We start from the raw sequence: 9078 nt of genomic DNA on the forward strand, positions 1-9078 counted from the left end.
GAGCGGTGATCCGGGGGCGTTGTCCTCGGGAGGTGGCGACACCCCTCCCGAGGCGCCGGTTGCTGACGAGATGCGGCATGCGGCTCCCGAGACCGAGGCTCCGGGGGCCTCGGGTGTCGCATCGAGGAAGAGCCGGGCTGTTCGCCACAGCCTGGCTCCCCTAAGGCTATCCCCCTTGGTTCTTCTTCGGCTATGCCGCGCGCCAGCCGTCACGTCCAGCGCTTCGGTCGCCTTTGCATGGACTTCGAGGAGCTCCGCAAGAGGAAGGGATCCCCTAGCAGTGGCAGCATCTTCGGACCGTTGAGGCGGCGGAAGTACATCGCCATCGACGAGTAAGTACCTCTCCTTGGTGATCTTCTATGTGCCGCCTTCCTTTTCTGACAATTGTCCCCTCAGGTCCCCTTCTGCTAAAGCCGCGAAATCTCCAGAGAAGCAGCTCCCTCTCGTCCCATCGCACTCGCCAAGCTCCAGTGCTTCAGGCTCAGACGTTGCCCGCGGTGTGGGGTTAGCCTCGGGAGCTGGTCCGTTACCAAGGCGCCCCGAGCTTGCGCCTTCGCCGTCCTTTCTTCGCGGCCTTTCTCGCAGCACAGCAAGCGCGCCAATGGCTCCTCCCTTGGCCACAGTTGGTAGGTGGCTAGGCTCGATTTTGGAGCTTCCTTCAAGTAGCGGGCCTTGCTCGATCCGGGCCCCTCATGAGGGTCAGCTGGCGCCTGGGGCCACGCCAGCCCCCAGCCCCCAACCAGGAGATGGCGCGCCACTTGATGCTCCACCTGCAGTCCTCGAGGCGGAGGACGAGATGGGGCGAGCGTTCGAGCTCGAGCGCGGGCGCAGCGTGGTCCGCCACGAGCTCTTCCAGGAGGCGATGGGCGCGATGAACCGCCTTGGTGAAGAGCTTGGTGGTGTCGACTCGCGTCTTGAGGCTGAAGGTCTTCGGTTGGTGGAGGAGCGGCGCAAGTTGCGAGTGGCCATCAACCTTGGTCGTTATCATCGCAACCTCAAGAAGACGAAGGCTTAGGCGTCCCTCAAGATTTCCAATGAGGCCCGCTCGCGAGCTTTGGAGGAAGCTCACGAGGCCGATCGCCGCTGCAAGGCTGCGGAGGAGCGCGCGTGGGAGCTCCAGGACTGGAGCGCGTCCCTTGAGCAGCAAGTCGAGGCGCGCGGGGACGCCCTTGCGTCAATGAGGGGGACGCCTGCGGAGGAAGAGGAGCTCCGGCGGCGCGAGGAGGCGCTGGCCCTGGAGGCCATGGAGTGCAGCCTCGAGCTCGAGCGACTAGAGACGAGGGAGCATCAAGTCGATCAAGCTGAAGATGCCGTCGGGGCCCGCGAGGCCAGAGTCGAGGAAGAGATCAATCGCCGGGTGGCCATGGTTCACGCTGATCTGGATGGCAGGTACAGCTTGAGGCTGGAGCTCGCCGAACAGGAGGGTGCGGGCAGAGCCGCCGCCCTCAGGCCCAGGTTGGACGAGGCCAAGAAGCATGCTGAGGCCACAATCGCCGCCCTGGTTACGACTGTTGGAAATATGCCCTAGAGGCAATAATAAATTGATTATTATTATATTTCCTTGTTCATGATAATCATTTATTACCCATGCTAGAATTGTATTGATAGGAAACTCAGATACATGTGTGGATACATAGACAACACCATGTCCCTAGTAAGCCTCTAGTTGACTAGCTCGTTGATCAATAGATGGTTACGGTTTCCTGACCATGGACATTGGATGTCGTTGATAACGGGATCACATCATTAGGAGAATGATGTGATGGACAAGACCCAATCCTAAGCATAGCACAAGATCGTGTAGTTCGTATGCTAAAGCTTTTCTAATGTCAAGTATCATTTCCTTAGACCATGAGATTGTGCAACTCCCGGATACCGTAGGAATACTTTGGGTGTGCCAAATGTCACAACGTAACTGGGTGGCTATAAAGGTACACTACGGGTATCTCCGAAAGTGTCTGTTGGGTTGGCACGAATCGAGACTGGGATTTGTCACTCCGTGTGACGGAGAGGTATCTCTGGGCCCACTCGGTAGGACATCATCATAATGTGCACAATGTGATCAAGGAGTTGATCACGGGATGATGTGTTACGGAACGAGTAAAGAGACTTGCCGGTAACGAGATTGAACAAGGTATCGGTATACGGGATAGATTAAGTCCTTGACATCGTGGTTCATCCGATGAGATCATCGTGGAACATGTGGGAGCCAACATGGGTATCCAGATCCCGCTGTTGGTTATTGACCGGAGAGTCATCTCGGTCATGTCTGCATGTCTCCCGAACCCGTAGGGTCTACACACTTAAGGTTCGATGACGCTAGGGTTATAAAGGAAGTTTGTATGTGGTTACCGAATGTTGTTCGGAGTCCCGGATGAGATCCCGGACGTCACGAGGAGTTCCGGAATGGTCCGGAGGTAAAGATTTATATATGGGAAGTCCTGTTTTGGTCACCGGACAAGTTTCGGGGTCACCGGTATTGTACCGGGACCACCGGAAGGGTCCCGGGGGTCCACCTGCCCCGGGGGGGCACATGGGCTGTAAGGGGGTGCGCCTTGGCCTATATGGGCCAAGGGCACCAGCCCCAAGAGGCCCATGTGCCAAGGGATAAGGAAAGGAAGAGTCCTAAAGAGGGAAGACACCTCCGAGGTGCCTTGGGGAGGAGGGACTCCTCCTAGCCGCACCCTTCCTTGGAGGAAGGGCCAAGGCTGCGCCTCCCCCCCTCTCCCTTGCCCCTATATATATGTGGGGGGTGGGAGGGCAGCCATACCAATGTTCTGGTGCAACCCTCTCCCCTCTCCCAAGTACTTCTCCTCTCCCATGGTGCTTGGCGAAGCCCTGCAGGATTGCCACGCTCCTCCACCACCACCACGCCGTTGTGCTGCTGCTGGATAGAGTCTTCCTCAACCTCTCCCTCTCTCCTTGCTGGATCAAGGCATGGGAGACGTCACCGGGCTGTATGTGTGTTGAACGCGGAGGTGCCGTCCGTTCGGCACTAGGATCTCCGGTGATTTGGATCACGACGAGTACGACTCCATCAACCCCGTTCTCTTGAACGCTTCCGCATAGCGATCTACAAGGGTATGTAGATGCACTCTCCTTCCCCTCGTTGCTAGTCTCTTCATAGATAGATCTTGGTGACACGTAGGAAAATTTTGAATTTCTGCTACGTTCCCCAAAAGTGGCATCATGAGCCAGGTTTATGCGTAGTTACTATGCACGAGTAGAACACAAAGTAGTTGTGGGCGTCGATATTGTCAATTATCTTGCCATTACTAGTCTTATCTTGATTCAGCGGCATCGTGGGATGAAGCGGCCCGGACCGACCTTACACGTACTCTTACGTGAGACTGGTTCCACCGACAAACATGCACTAGTTGCATAAGGTGGCTGGCGGGTGTCTGTCTCTCCCACTTTAGTCGGATCGGATTCGATGAAAAGGGTCCTTATGAAGGGTAAATAGCAATTGGCATATCACGTTGTGGTTTTTGCGTAGGTAAGAAACGTTCTTGCTAGAAACCCATAGCAGCCACATAAAACATGCAAACAACAATTAGAGGACGTCTAACTTGTTTTTGCAGGGTATGCTATGTGATGTGATATGGCCAAAAGGATGTGATGAATGATATATGTGATGTATGAGATTGATCATGTTCTTGTAATAGGAATCACGACTTGCATGTCGATGAGTATGACAACCGGCAGGAGCCATAGGAGTTGTCTTAATTTATTTATGACCTGCGTGTCAACATAAACGTCATGTAATTACTTTACTTTATTGCTAACCGTTAGCTATAGTAGTAGAAGTAATAGTTGGCGAGGCAACTTCATGGAGACACGATGATGAAGATCATGATGATGGAGATCATGGTGTCATGCCGGTGACAAGATGATCATGCAGCCCCAAGATGGAGATCAAAGGAGCTATATGATATTGGCCATATCATGTCACTATTTGATTGCATGTGATGTTTATCATGTTTATGCATCTTGTTTACTTAGAACGACGGTAGTAAATAAGATGATCCCTCATTAAAATTTCAAGAAAGTGTTCCCCCTAACTGTGCACCGTTGGGACAGTTCGTTGTTTCAAAGCACCACGTGATGATCAGGTGTTTGATTCTAAACGTTCACATACAACGGGTGTAAGACAGATTTACACATGCAAACACTTAGGTTGACTTGACGAGCCTAGCATGTGTACAGACATGGCCTCGGAACACAAGAGACCGAAAGGTCGAGCATGAGTCGTATGATAGATACGATCAACATGAAGATGTTCACCGACGTTGACTAGTCCGTCTCACATGATGATCGGACACGGCCTAGTTGACTCGGATCATGTAATCACTTAGATGACTAGAGGGATGTCTATCTGAGTGGGAGTTCATAAGATGAACTTAATTATCCTGAACATAGTCAAAAGATCTTTGCAAATTATGTCGTAGCTCGCGCTTCAGTTCTACTGTTTAGATATGTTCCTAGAGAAAATTTAGTTGAAAGTTGATAGTAGTAATTATGCGGACTAGGTCCGTAAACTGAGGATTGTCCTCATTGCTTCATAGAAGGCTTATGTCCTTTATGCACCGCTCAGTGTGCTGAACCTCGAACGTCGTTTGTGGATGTTGCGAACATCTGACATACACGTTTTGATAACTACGTGATAGTTCAGTTAAACAGTTTAGAGTTGAGGCACCGAAGACATTTTTTTTGAAACGTCGCAAAACATATGAGATGTTTTGAGGGCTAAAATTGGGATTTCAGGCTCGTGCCCACGTCAAGAGGTATAAGACCTCCGACGATTTTCTTAGCCTGCATACTAAGGGAGAAAAGCTCAATTGTTGAACTTGTGCTCAGATTGTCTGAGTACAACAATCGCTTGAATTGAGTGGGAGTTGATCTTCCAGATGAAATAGTGATGTTTCTCCGAAGTCATTACCACCAAGCTGCTAGAGCTTCGTGATGAACTATAATACATCAGGGACATATATGATGATCCTTGAGATATTCGTGATGTTTGACACCACAAAAGTAGAAATCAAGAAGGAGCATCAATTGTTGATGGTTGGTGAAACCACTAGTTTCAAGATGGGCAAGGGCAAGAAGGGATACTTCATGAAACGGCAATTCAGCTGCTGCTCTAGTGAAGAGACCCAAGGTTGAACCCAAACCCGAGACTAAGTGCTTCTGTAATAAGGGGAACAACCACTGGAGCAGAATTACCCTAGATACTTGGTAGATTAGAAGGCTGGCAAGGTCGATAGAAGTATATTGGATATACATTGTGTTGATGTGTACTTTACTAGTACTCCTAGTAGCACCAGGGTATTAGATACCGGTTCGGTTGCTAAGTGTTAGTAACTCGAAATAAAAGCTATGGAATAAACGGAGACTAGCTAAAGGTGAGCTGACGATAAGTGTTTCCAATGTTGATATGATCAAGCATCGCACGCTCCCTCTACCATCAAGATTGGTGTTAAACCTAAATAATTGTTATTTGGTGTTTGCGTTGAGCGTAGACATGATTGGATTATGTCTATCGCAATACGGTTATTCATTTAAGGGGAATAACAGTTAGTCTGTTTATTTGAATAATACCTTCAATGGTCTTGCACCTGAAATGAATGGTTCATTGAATCTCGATCGTAGTGATACACATGTTCATGCCAAAAGATAGTAATGATAGTACCACCTACTTGTGGCACTGCCACGTAAGTCATATCGGTATAAAACGCATGAAGAAGTTCCATGTTGATGGATCTTTGGGCTCACTCGTTTTTGAAAAGTTTGAGATATGCGAACCATGTCTATTGGTGTATATGCATGAAGAAACTCCATGCAAATGGACCGTTTGGACTCACTTGATTTTGAATCACTTGAGACATGCAAATCATACCACATGGGCAAGATGACTGAAAGCCTCGTTTTCAGTAAAATGGAACTGGAAAGCAACTTGTTGGAAGTAATACATTTTGATGTGTGCAGTCCAATGAGTGCTGAGGCGTGTAGTGGATATCGTTATGTTCTTACTTCACAGATGATTTGAGTAGATGTTGAGTATATTTACTTGATGAATCACGAGTCTGAATTATTGAAAGGTTCAAGTAATTGCAGGGTGAAGCTGAAAGATTGTCATGACAAGAGGATAAAGTATCTATGATATGATCATAGAGATGAATATCTGAATTACGAGTTTGGCACAGAATTAAGACATTGTGGAAATTGTTTCACAACTGATACAGCCTGGAACACCATAGTGTGATGGTGTGTCCGAACATCATAACTGCATCCTATTGGATATGATGCATACCATGATGTCTCTTATCGAATTACCACAATAGTTTATGGGTTAGGCATTAGAGACAACCACATTCACTTTAAAAGGGGCACCACGTAATTCCGATGAGATGACACCGTATGAACTATGGTTTAGAGAAACCTAAGCTGTCATTTCTTAAAAGTTTGGGGCTGCGACGCTTATGTGAAAAAGTTTCAGGCCGATAAGCTCGAACCCAAAGCGGATAAATGCATCTTCATAGAATACCCAAAACAGTTGGGTATACCTCCTGTCTCAGATCCGAAAGCAATAAGGGATTGTTTCTAGAATCGGGTCCTTTCTCGAGGAAAAGTTTGTCTCGAAAGAATTGAGTGGGAGGATGGTGGAGACGTGATGAGGTTATTGAACCGTCACTTCAATTAGTGTATAGCAGGGCACAAAGAGTTGTTCCTATGGCACCTACACCAATTGAAGTGGAAGCTTATGATATTGATCATGAGACTTCGGATCAAGTCACTCCCAAACCTCGTAGGACGACAAGGATGCATACTACTTCAGAATGGTACGTAATCCTGTCTTGGAAGTCATGTTGCTAGACAACAATGAACCTACGAGCTGTGGAGAAGTTATGGTGGGCCTGGATTCTGATAAATGGCTCGAGGCCATATAATCCGAGAGAGGATCCATATATGAAAACAAAGTGTAGACTTTGGAAGAATTACTTGATGGTCGTAAGGCTGTTAGGAACATATGGATTTTAAAAGGAAGACGGACAATGATGGTAAGTATCACCATTAAGAAAGCTCGACTTGTCGTTAAGATGTTTTCCGACAAGTTCAAGGAGTTGACTACGATGAGACTTTCTCACCCATAGCGATGCTAAGAGTCTGTTGGAATTATATTAGCGATTACTGCATTATTTATGAAATCTTGCAGATAGGATGTCAAAACATTGTTTTCTCAATGATTTTCTTGAGGAAAGGTTGTATGTGATACAACCGGAACGTTTTGTTAATCCTGAAAGATGCTAATAAGTATGCAAAGCTCCAGCAATCCTTCTAAGGACTGGAGTAAGCATCTCGGAGTTGGAATGTATGCTTTGATGATGATCAAAGATTTTGGGTGTATACAAAGTTTATGAGAAACTTGTATTTCCAAAGAAGTGAGTGGGAGCACTATAGAATTTCTGATGAGTATATGTTGTTGACATATTGTTGATCAGAAATGATGTAGGATTTCTGGAAAGCATATAGGGTTATTTGAAAGTGTTTTTCAATGGAAGGCCTGGATGAAGCTACTTGAACATTGAGCATCAAGATCTATGAGGATAGATCAAAACGCTTAATGGTACTTTCAAATGATCACATACCTTGACATGATCTTGAAGGTGTTCAAGATGGATCAGTCAAAGAAGGAGTTCTTGCCTGAGTTGTAAGGTATGAAGTTAAGACTTAAAGCTCGACCATGGCAGAATAGAGAGAAAGGACGAAGGTCATCCCCTATGCTTAAGACGTAGGCTCTACAGTATGCTATGCTGTGTATCGCACGTGAAGTGTGCCTTGCCATGAGTCAGTCAAGGGGTACAAGAGTGATCCAAGAATGGATCACAGGACAGCGGTCAAAGTTATCCTTAGTAACTAGTGGACTGAGGAATTTTCTCGATTATGGAGGTGGTAAAAGAGTTCGTCGTAAAGGGTTACGCCAATGCAAACTTTGACACTAATCCAGATTATTCTGAGTAGTAAACTGGATTCGTATAGTAGAACAGTTATTTGGAATAGCTCCAAATAGAACGTGGTAGCTGCATCTAGGAGATGACATAAAGATTTGTAAAGCACACACGGATCTGAAAGGTTCAGACCCGTTGACTATAACCTCTCTCACAAGCATAACATGATCAAACCCAGAACTCATCGAGTGTTAATCACATGGTAAATGTGAACTAGATTATTGACTCTAGTAAACTCTTTGGGTGTTAGTCACATGGGGATGTGACCTTGAGTGTTAATCACATATCGATGTGAACTAGATTATTGACTCTAGTGCAAGTGGGAGACTGTTGGAAATATGCCCTAGAGGCAATAATAAATTGATTATTATTATATTTCCTTGTTCATGATAATCGTTTATTATCCATGCTAGAATTGTATTGATAGGAAACTCAGATACATGTGTCGATACATAGACAACACCATGTCCCTAGTAAGCCTCTAGTTGACTAGCTCGTTGATCAATAGATGGTTACGGTTTCCTGACCATGGACATTGGATGTCGTTGATAACGGGATCACATCATTAGGAGAATGATGTGATGGACAAGACCCAATCCTAAGCATAGCACAAGATCGTGTAGTTCGTATGCTAAAGCTTTTCTAATGTCAAGTATCATTTCTTTAGACCATGAGATTGTGCAACTCCCGGATACCGTAGGAATACTTTGGGTGTGCCAAACGTCACAACGTAACTGGGTGGCTATAAAGGTACACTACGGGTATCTCCGAAAGTGTCTGTTGGGTTGGCACGAATCGAGACTGGGATTTGTCACTCCGTGTGACGGAGAGGTATCTCTGGGCCCACTCGGTAGGACATCATCATAATGTGCACAATGTGATCAAGGAGTTGATCACGTGATGATGTGTTACGGAACGAGTAAAGAGACTTGCCTGTAACGAGATTGAACAAGGTATCGGTATACCGACGATCGAATCTCGGGCAAGTATCGTACCGATAGACAAAGGGAATTGTATACGGGATTGATTAAGTCCTTGACATCGTGGTTCATCCGATGAGATCATCGTGGAA

This window comes from Triticum dicoccoides, chromosome 7A (genome assembly GCF_002162155.2).
Source record: "Triticum dicoccoides isolate Atlit2015 ecotype Zavitan chromosome 7A, WEW_v2.0, whole genome shotgun sequence".
In the NCBI taxonomy this organism is placed as follows: domain Eukaryota; kingdom Viridiplantae; phylum Streptophyta; class Magnoliopsida; order Poales; family Poaceae; genus Triticum; species Triticum dicoccoides.